Source organism: Erythranthe guttata, chromosome 7 (assembly GCF_056151865.1).
Source record: "Erythranthe guttata isolate IM_541 chromosome 7, IM_541, whole genome shotgun sequence".
Taxonomy (NCBI): Eukaryota; Viridiplantae; Streptophyta; class Magnoliopsida; order Lamiales; family Phrymaceae; genus Erythranthe; species Erythranthe guttata.
Window position 1 is genome coordinate 10,591,349 of NC_142539.1, and position 11,507 is coordinate 10,602,855.

Below are 11,507 nucleotides of genomic sequence, written 5' to 3' on the forward strand. Positions count from 1 at the left end.
GTACCCATCTCTCCCAGGCCCTGGACCAGGGCGAGCAGGGCCCAAGCCCAGGGCCCATTTGTCAACAGGCCCCAAATTGTGGTCATATGTTAGTAAGCCATAAATATAATATGTTTAATTCTTTTTTTCTTTTCCTATTTTCAGCCCTCCGTTTCTTCTACTAACGAGAAAGACACTCCTTTTTACTTTTATTTCGACTTTTCAAATCCCTCCCCTCCCACTAATGCTTTTACCCAATTCTTTTAGTTCTTAAATATTACCTACACTTTCTCCATATATGTCTTTTTACTCCAATTATTTTTCTCTCGGCAGAACCCTTGTATCATTTTATGTTTTTATTTTTCTGTAAGTTATACTTTAATTCTTTTTTCTTTAATCATTATCGATTTTTTATTTCCTAACTTTAAACTAGTTTTGTTAAAGTAAATATTTTTTTTTAAAATATAATTTTATTAATTTTTTTTTTACTAAAAGAAAAATTCATGATGATGCCTCGTTAAAAACCTTGATTATCATAAAAATTTAGACCATATCTAGATTTATAGGTGTCATCCTTGCGCAGACGCCATGCTAATCTTCTCTGTATCATTCTAATTTGATAATTTTATTATTAAATATGTTTATATTTTACATACATATATTTTCAAAAAAATCGCGGATGTTTCCTGTTTTAATTTTTTTCTTAGGTACCGAACCCCATATTATTTAGGGCCCCAATTTTGTGTTTTGCCTAGGGCCCCAAAATATGCCGGACCGGCCCTGATCTCTCCAGTGGTCCCACATCTAGAATCCGCAATCAACATATGCAGTCCCCAGCCCCAAGCTCCAAAGATGGTGTCGATTTTGACTCAGTAGATGACTTCATGGCTGAACTTGATGCAAAGGATCACTCTATGTCCCAGGAAGAAGATGTTGGTAACGAAGACGATGTCGCAATCGGGAAAGCTATTCCAACATGTCTATGCAGCCTCCCAGATCTCAAAGGAATTTTAAGACCAACTATGGCCTTAAGGATGAGTCCTCTTCTTCGGCTAGACACAAATTAGCTTCTGAACACACTCCTACTCTCTCCACTGAAAAAGCCCATTATGATCTGAGTCTTTAGAATCTTCAGCGGAATCCAAGCTATATGTTGGTAATCGTTTATCTATTCCCTTTTACTCTGAACATTCTCATGATAACTGGGAGAGCATGTGTCGTCGTAAGTGTATCAGTTGGCAATCGTTTCTCTATTCTCTTTTACAATACAACACATACACCATACAAAGATCAATATAAGAGCTCAGATACCAGCTCAGATATTCCCAGAAACCCTAACCCCTTCTACAGTCTGGCTTCTCTCCATATCTCGTGTTTCCCAGTGTAGTATGCTCTTTCTCTAAGTGGCGCACGTTAGTTTTAAGCTCAGTAGTTAGGTGTCTATAAATAGAAGCTCAAGCTTTCCCTCCAAGAAACAAACTTCACCTAACTTCTCCATGTGCTCCTCACGTGATCATATGCAGTTGCCATCCACCAGCACATTAATCTAGTGGATTTAAGTGTTACAACCTGCAGATTGAAACATAGTATAACAATATAAATCAACAAGTACATATTAAATTGTATGTATTTCTCTTCACATTACAACGGAAAAACCGTGATTATTTACGCTTATTCTCTCTTTCGTCCGATTAAACTTGGGCTTTAAGTTCTGACGAAGATGAATTTCCTTAACTACCCTTTCTCAGTAGCTCGTATGTATAGTTTGTATCAGGCATGGCTTTCTTCGTAGCTCGTGCCTCATTCATCCTCGGCTTATGGATATTCGACTTGGTGTCGTGTTTTGGTCTCTTAATATTTCTTTTGATGCCCACTTAAATGTATTCAAAGGAAAGCCCGCATATGATGACATCTATATGTTGTTGGTAATAATACAAGGGAGGCGAATGCAATAAACCCTAAATAGTTAGTATATAAACTTATCTCGAAAGAAAAAAAAATTAAAGGAGTAGAAGAAATTAGTGTATATCTTCAAGAAAAAATATGTACTTGTTTTACTACACATAAAGTGTGCAAAGAGCTCACTGACACGTACAAATATATAGTTATTTCTCCAAAAAAATATATGTGTACTTGTTGAATTACGTACAAAATATACAAAGAAACTCACAAACACATATAAAAATATAAACACTTACAAATATATAGTTATATCTCCAAGAAAATATATGTAGACATGTTTTACTATGTACAAAATATACACAAATTAAGAAGCTCACAAACACATGCAAATATATAAACACATATAAATATATAGTTATATCTCCAAGAAAATATATGTCTACTTGTTTTACTATGTACAAAATATACAAGGAAACTCACAAACATGGGAAAGGTTGACAAGGTCACTGCGAAGCTGGAAAATTTTAGGTTGTAATCACTTTAATATAAAAATGCTACTAATAGTACTACAACTTAAGTTGTAATTTACAATGTAAAAATTACATAATAAAAGGACTACATTGCAATAAACTAAAGTAATATAGTATAAAATACAATATTGTTGGGTTCTAAATACCCACACGCAAGGGCACGTATCGCAAACAAGTAGTAAAGTAGACTCGTGAGAGTCGGATGTCGATCCCACAGGGAATACGCAAATTACCTAATCCTAAGTACCAAATCCTAACAATTACGATTTTAATCCAGCCTACGCAAGTTTGTCAAATTAATTAACTAAATAAATTAAACTAATTAAGAAAGCAATTAAACACGAGAAAATATCAATATAAAACGGATCTAGGATTTTATCTTCCCCCTATGCGATAATTCTTCACCCAATTAATCTTCTATCATGCAAGTTATGATTCCCGATTATTAACCCAAGACACGAAATTACTCATAACCAGCTGTCGTTGTATTATAAGTCTATTATTCATTAAAGATTCACTATATGTCTATGCAAACCTAGTATAAATAAAGCATTAAATAACAAGTCTCGAAAACGGCTACCTAAGGTATTATCTGTATGTCTACGATAATACATGCAATCAACACACGCATTCGGTGAAAAGCTACTCGAAGGCTCTTCTATCCATGTTCTAATTATTAAAACGATCTGTCAATCAATTCTAACAATAACCAATAGCAACATAAATTAGCTACGTTCATGCGCTAAATAAGATCAAAATAGAAGAAATAATCGAAGAATTAAACTTGCATAAAAGTAGAAAAAGAGGTTCGAATTACCACATAGGGTTCAAATAAAATCCTAGATTAAAAACTTAGCTACTCGTAATTCTTATGATAAACAAAATAAAAATAAAAGAAATAAGAAAACTATGTTTGAGTCTTCATTGATCTTCGTTCTTCGTGTTTTGTGGTGTAAAATTTCGTTCCAAGATCATCCCTAATTGTGTGCTTGGGTTGGTCTTATATAGGGTGAAGAACTTGGGAAGAAGGCAGTTTCATTGTGCAATTAAAATCCCTTTACTGCGCAACTTCGGAGTCTCGGACGGGGGTCCCACGATTTGCACTAATACTGGGACGGGGGTCCGAGCTTTACATCTTCAGAATTTTGATTTTTTCACTTTTGACCCATATTTTCTCCAAAATTGCAGTTTTGACCCCATACTTTTCCAATTCTTCAATTTGTACCTAAAATACAATAAATCAACTTTTTAAGCACCAATTATCGTTAAAACACACCAAAAGCTCAAATAAAAAGATACGATAAAGTGTAAAAATATACACTTAACACACCCCCAAACTTGAACTTTTGTTTGTCCTCAAGCAAAATCTACCAATAAACAAATAACTCAACGATAACATCTCATCACATAGATCAATGATCAACTTCACGTTTTCAGAACTTGTAATTATAATGACAATTCTTAGGCATTCGCAAGCTCAAAATTCAACAACACTTAGTCACTCACCATTACCAAAAACCACAATTCATACAATTGCTTCAAGCATCCAATATTTGCAAATTAAAGATAGAAAGAATTTATACTTACATGCATATGTTTGACTCCAAATACTCACCAAATTATTCTACTCTACTAATATCAAACATTAAGATATTGGGATCATTGGGGCTTTGTGGCTTTCAATTGTTAGGCTCTTTGGTTCGAGGTAGGAAATATGGGTATATGTGGCTATTTTTCTTGAATTTAGGTGATTACGCCAAAATTTGAAAGATAGGCGTTTGAAACAATGAATTCACCTCTACGGACATTAATAAACTCGATTCTCAAAAGTTCAAAAGTCTCCACTTTTGCTTTTGAGGCAAGGGATCGAGTTTTCAAAAATTATTGAACAACTAGTCCTTATTTCTCCCTTCTAGTCTCTTCTTCTTCTCTTGTTCTCTTTTTCTTTTTTTTTTTTTTTTTTTTAAATATTTAATATATATACAGAAGCATATATATATTTATCTCTTTTTTTTTTCTTTTCTTTTTTTTTTTCTCTTTTTTTTTCGAAGAAGAAGAATGACCTTATAAAAATTTTCGACCAAACTCCAAGGGGTAATTTTTCAAGAATCTCCACTTTTCTACCTTAAACACATTGGCTAAAAGAAAGAACACCTTTTCTCCGAGGCTCAAATCAAGGTTCTAAGGATAATTTTGATAAAAAGGTCGGCTTGAAAGGCTCAAACGGTTCAAAGAAGGCCCAAATCATATCCCAAATCACTCACTACTCAATACTTTGTATCATAAATTTCCTAAGGTGAGTCTTAAAACCGAACATAACATGATCTAGCACAAATTAATTCCAAATTTAAAATACAAAACATTCAACCAAAGCAATGCACAAAATGTGATTCCTAGCAATAATTCGCTTCTACGTTCCGTTGAATCGAAAGCTAAACAAACATCTAGTCATTATCACACAAAACAAGCAATCTCATCATCAAACATTGATCATCTCTCATAATTATAACTCATAGCAATATTTTTTTTTTTTTAAGAAAACAATAAATAAACGAAAAAAGTAAAAATCCTAAGGCATGCAAACTAAAAAATTAAAGCACATAAAAACAAGTAATTTTCCACCCCCAAACTTGAAATTTACATTGTCCTCAATGCAATTAGAACAAAGTTCAAGGATAGAATACACCTGATTAGTCGGAAGGTCCTTCTTCGGGATGCACTCTTCGATGTTCGTTTAATCCACATTTAACGTCCGATCCCTTAGTGTTTGATTTTCGACCTAAAAATTAAAACAAGATTAAATTATTAGTTTGCGCATGCTAAAATTCTAAGAAAAATAAAAATAAATAAAATACGAAAATCGATAAATGCTTGGGTTGCCTCCCGAGAAGCGCTAAGTTTTAAGTCTTCAGCCAGACTTTGCTTCTAAATACTGTTATGTCCAATCCAAAGCCTTGTAGATTGTGCATCCATCCATGAGCTCTATCACTTCAATTGCAACCAAGGCATGGATAGCATTGCAATATATCAGGGTTCACCTTCGCTTGTAGTCTTTCTTGGTTGTAATCAATCGATACGAAGCTAAAATGGGATCTTCATCACCCGCTCCCTCAAATCGGTACACAAAAACCTCGCGTCCGCGTATAACCTCCACTTCAAACACATTCGTCTTCTCATCAACCTCTATTGATGCCTTCAAATCTACATTTAGATCAACGACAGGGTCCACAACTTGAATATCTTCAATCATTACATCCATCTCCTTCTTCTCTTGTTCTGAGGCATCTTCATGGTTTAGCTCGATTGCCTTCTCAGATTCATCATGCTCAAGTGTTTTCGTAATTTCTATTTCTCTCATCTCGACACTATTTTCTGGACATGGAAGATTTTTCTCACCGCAGGCTTCACCCGAATTTTCTTTGATATAACCATTGCCGATTTCGTCTGGAATATTTTCAAGAGACTCAGATTTTAAATTGAGCGTCATCTCTTCCTGTTGTATCTCCATGTTTCGAAATGATGATTGAGTGGACTTCATGAATTCGGCAACGAGGGATACCAAATTAACTTGTTCATCAGTGGTCTGCTGCTGCTGCATTGGATAATAATTTTGAAAATCATCAAATTGTGCCTCTCTATGTTGAAACTCGTTCAGATCTTGGTCTTGAAAGCTTTGCTCGTATGTGTTGTTGGTGTAAGTGTTCCAATAACCTCCGTTGGTAGTTTCGTCGAAATTCGTCGCTGTTGGTGATCCCCAACATTGATCGGAATAATGATTTCCACCACATGCTGAACAAAACGGAGGGATATCATAGGTGTTTTGGAGGTATTCGTCAGATGGAAGCCATTCATATCCCGTTTGAGGTGCCCGAACATTGTAACAAGACATGAAACAAAAACAACAAAAAATAAAAATTAAAAATAAAAATAAAAATTAAAATTAAATGGCTGAAGTAAAAAAAATTGCTCAAATTTGATATTAGAATAAATAAATAATTTAGCCGTATTCCCTGGCAACGGCGCCAAAAACTTGTTGGGTTCTAAATACCCACACGCAAGTGCACGTATCGCAAACAAGTAGTAAAGTAGACTCGTGAGAGTCGGATGTCGATCCCACAGGGAATACGCAAATTACCTAATCCTAAGTACCAAATCCTAACAATTACGATTTTTATCCAGCCTACGCAAGTTTGTCAAATTAATTAACTAAATAAAGTAAACTAATTAAGAAAGCAATTAAACACGAGAAAATATCAATATAAAACGGATCTAGGATTTTATCTTCCCCCTATGCGATAATTTTTCACCCAATTAATCTTCTATCATGCAAGTTATGATTCCCGATTATTAACCCAAGACACGAAATTACTCATAACCAGCTGTCGCTGTATTATAAGTCTATTATTCATAAAAGATTCACTATATGTCTATGCAAACCTAGTATAAATAAAGCATTAAATAACAAGTCTCGAAAACGGCTACCTAAGGTATTATCTGTATGTCTACGATAATACATGCAATCAACACACGCATTCGGTGAAAAACTACTCGAAGGCTCTTCTATCCATGTTCTAATTATTAAAACGATCTGTCAATCAATTCTAACAATAACCAATAGCAACATAAATTAGCTACGTTCATGCGCTAAATAAGATCAAAATAGAAGAAATAATCGAAGAATTAAACTTGCATAAAAGTAGAAAAAGAGGTTCGAATTACCACATAGGGTTCAAATAAAATCCTAGATTAAAAACTTAGCTACTCGTAATTCTTATGATAAACAAAATAAAAATAAAAGAAATAAGAAAACTATGCTTGAGTCTTCGTTGATCTTCGTTCTTCGTGTTTTGTGGTGTAAAATTTCGTTCCAAGATCATCCCTAATTGTGTGCTTGGGTTGGTCTTATATAGGGTGAAGAACTTGGGGAAGAAGGCAGTTTCCTTGTGCAATTAAAATCCCTTTACTGCGCAACTTCGGAGTCTCGGACGGGGGTCCCACGATTCGCACTAATACTGGGACGGGGGTCCGAGCTTTACATCTTCAGAATTTTGATTTTTTCATTTTTGACCCATATTTTCTCCAAAATTGCAGTTTTGACCCCATACTTTTCCAATTCTTCAATTTGTACCTAAAATACAATAAATCAACTTTTTAAGCACCAATTATCGTTAAAACACACCAAAATCTCAAATCAAAAGATACGATAAAGTGTAAAAATATACACTTAACAAATATCCATCAAAGATCTCATGAGATAAATATACTCTCATCAAAATTGGTTCATTTATCAAACGCTTGAGTATATTATATTAAGGGTTAACTGCAAAAAATCCCCTAAACTTTGGACGTTTTTGCGCTTTACCCCCTGAACGGAAAAAAGTTGCACGAGCATACCTAAACTTGCCAAATTGTTGCACCGATGAATTAAAAGTCCATTTATAGCAAAATTTATGCCTGAATTGCACACGTGCAACTCACACGTGAAAACACAGGGCAATTTTGTCAATTCACAATATTTTTAGAAAAACAAAAAGAGAAAAAAAAAAAAGAAAAAACAAAAAAGTAACCACAACCGATCTTTTATTCCTCTCTTCCTCTTTTGCCGACGAACAGTGGAAATTTCAAAATTTCATTCACTCGCCTGAAAAACATGTTCTGAGAAGAATTGATGAAGTAATTATAACAAATATTAGCTATTTTTGATCCTCTTCTCCGTCGCCCATCTGTATGGGCTCGCCCTCACCGTTCTCACCAAACTCGCCGCTGCCGCCCACGGCTGACAAAACCGAGTTTTCAGGCCGTGCGATTGGGAAGGCGGCGGCAGCGGAGGTTGTCCACCGGTGAGGAATAGAGAGAGACGGTGTTCGTCGGAACGGAGGGCGGTGTGAATTTGGTGGAGCTGGATGGGTCCGCGGTGGTCGGGATTTGCTTCGCCACTAAGGTTGCTTGCTCCAAATCTGCAATTGACTGTAAATCCACTTCGTTTTCGTCTTTGAGACCACAAATATCAATATCCGTCAGATATTGCAGAAAATTATACAGATTTGCTTGTGCCCAGAAGAAAAAAAAAAGAAAAAAACTGAAATGTTATTGAGTGGGATTTGAAGGGCTTGATAAGATTTTGGAGGAAGCTTTTGATTTAATCATCTACAGTTGTTACCATTTATGTGGAGAATTTTTTTGTAGGATTAATTAGTAATATGAATGAATGTATTTTCCATTGTAATCTGAAGAAATTCATGAAATTGCGTGTGAAATTTAATTTACGAAGCAGGTCAGAGTTGTTTATGTCTTGGGTAGGGTTTTTTTTTTCAAGGTGGTGGTGCGGTGGCGGAGCAGATGTGGTGGTGGTGTAAAAATCTCCCGTCCCCTGTTTGGCAGCAAGAGGAGAGAGGAAGAAGATGATGGGGGTGGCCACTTTTTTTTTTTTTTTTTTTTTTTTTTTTCTTTTTTCTAGAATAAACGGGAGATAGAAAAGGGGGTGAGGGAAAATACTAATTTACCCCATCTATATTCATGTGGAACGCACGTGATTTTGATTCCGGTCAAAATTGGCCAAAAATGGACTATTTATTAATCGGTGCTAAAACTAAGTAAGTTTAGGTATGCCCGTGCAACTTTTTTCCGTTCAGGGGGTAAAGCGCAAAAACGTCCAAAGTTTAGGGGATTTTTTGCAGTTAACTCTTATATTAATTATTTCCAAAAAATAGGCTAAGCTTATAAGCTCTTGAAAACATCTTATAAGATGTTTAAGAGCTCATAAGCTCTTAAAAACATTTTATTAGATGTTTAAGAGCTCATAAGCTATTAAAATGTGTTTGGTAATTTAAAAAAAAATCTTAAATTCTAAAAACATAAATTATTAGGAAGTGTTGGGTGCTAAATACCTAACACGCAAGTGCACGTATCGCAAACAAGTAGTAAAAGTGGACTCGTGAGAGTCGGATGTCGATCCCACAGGGAATACTCAAATTATCTAAACCTAAGTACCAAATTCTAACAACTATGATTTTTATCCAGCCTACGCAAGTTTGTTGAATTAAATCAATTAAACAATTAAACTAATTAAGAAAGCAAAGAATCACGAGAAAATATCAATATAAAATGGATTTAGGATTTTATTTTCCCCCTATGCAAGAATTGTTCACCCAAAACCCCTCAATTATAAAATATATGATTCATGATTACTAACCCAAGACACTAATTTACTCGTAACCCGCTGTCGCGTGTATTATGAGTCTATTATTCATAAACGATTCACTATATGTCTATGCAAACCAATTATAAATAAAGCATTAACTAACAAGTCTCGTAAATGGCTACCTAAGGTGATATTTGTATGTCTACGACACCACATGCAATTGACACACTCATCCGGTGAAAACTACTCGAAGGCTCTTCTACCTACCGTCTAATTATCAAAATAGCTATGTCGAGTCAATCCCAATAATCACAGATAAAGCACATAAATTGATCAAGTTCATGCACTAACAATCATAACAAATAGAAGAAATAATCATAAAATCATAATTGCATAATCTCAAGAAAACGGGTTCACCATCCCCACATAGGGTTCCAACAAAATCCTAGATTAAAAACTTAGCTACTCATAACGAAAAACATAATAAAAATATAAAAAGACATAGATTAAGAAAAGATCGATAAAGGAAGAATTGTGATGAAGATTTGTCAATTATCCGTCTTCGATTCTTCGTTCTCTCGCTCCTCTCGCTCCAAGGTTGTGTCAAAAGTCCTTTGATTCGTGCTTGGTTTGGGCTTAAATAGATGTCCCAAATTGGTAGATGATTCTAGGTTTCCTTGTGTGTTTAAAAGTCCAAAATTGTCTCCAGCGTGTTTTGGCACGGCCGCGCGAAAATCAGTTAAAATCTCACACAGCCGCGCGAGATTCGCCGAAACCTTCTGCCCCAGTTCTGCTGTTGGCACGGCCGTCCCATTTTTAAGGGTAAATCTGGGACGGCCGTCCCGTGCCAAATTCTTCATATTTTTGATTATTTCACTTTTGGCCCATATTTTCTCCAAAATTGCAGTTTTGACCCCAAACTTTTCCAATTCTTTAATTTGTACCTATAAATCAACTTTTTAAGCACCAATTATCGTTAATCCACACAAAAAGCTCAAACAAAAAGATACGATAAAGTGTAAAAATATACACGTAACACACCCCCAAACTTGATCTTTTGTTTGTCCTCAAGCAAAAACTAGCAACTTTCACAGCAACACTCTCAACAACTGCCTCTCATCACATAGATTAATGGTCAACTTTCATTTTTCAGAACTTGCAATTATCATAACAATTCTCAAAAATTTACAAGCTTGTAATTCAAAGATACGTATTCACTCACCATTGCTAAAAACCACAAACCATGTTATCGCTTCAAGTATCCCATATTTGTACATTAAACATGGAGAAAATTTATACTTACATAATAATATTCAACTCCAAAGACTCACCAAATTTCTTTACTCGGCTAGTATCAAATAATTGAGCTATTGGGGTCATTGGGACTTTTTGGCTTTCAAATGTTGGGCTTTTTGGTTCGATGTAGGAGATATGGGTATAGGTGGCTATGCTTCTTGAATTGAGGTAATTACGCCAAATTTTGAAAGATAAGCGTTTGAAACAATGAATTCACCTCCAAGGACTTTTAATAAACTCGATTTTTAAGAGTTCAAAAGTCTCCACTTTTGCTCTTAAGACAATGGATCGAGCTTTCAAACAAAAATTCAACAACTAATCCTTTCATCTCCCTTCTAGTCTCTTCTTCTTCTTTCTCTTTTTTCTTCTCTTCTTTTTTTTTCTCTTTTTTTTTTTTTTTTTTTTTGGTAGAGGAAGAAGAAAAGGACCTTAAAAAAATTTCCAACCGAACTCCAAAGGGTAATTTTTCAAGAATCTCAATTTATTCTACCTTATACATATTGGCTAAAAGAAAGATCACCGTTTCTCCAAGGCTCAATCAAGGTTCGAATGATAAAAATTTAAAGGTAGGCTTGAAAGGATCAAACGGTTCAAAGATGGCCCAAATCACTTCCCAAATTGCTCAACAATTTAATATTTCACTTTTGTAAATTCCTAAG

The 11,507-nt window shown here is 34.9% G+C and overlaps 1 non-coding gene across 1 annotated transcript; it reads right to left on the minus strand.

Annotated features, from left to right (window-relative positions):
* Positions 1-516: 516 nt before the first annotated feature.
* LOC148769192 (U6 spliceosomal RNA) lies at positions 517-617 on the minus strand. Its single transcript, XR_016032452.1, has one exon. It is a non-coding gene; the product is annotated as a U6 spliceosomal RNA (small nuclear RNA).
* Positions 618-11,507: the final 10,890 nt, after the last annotated feature.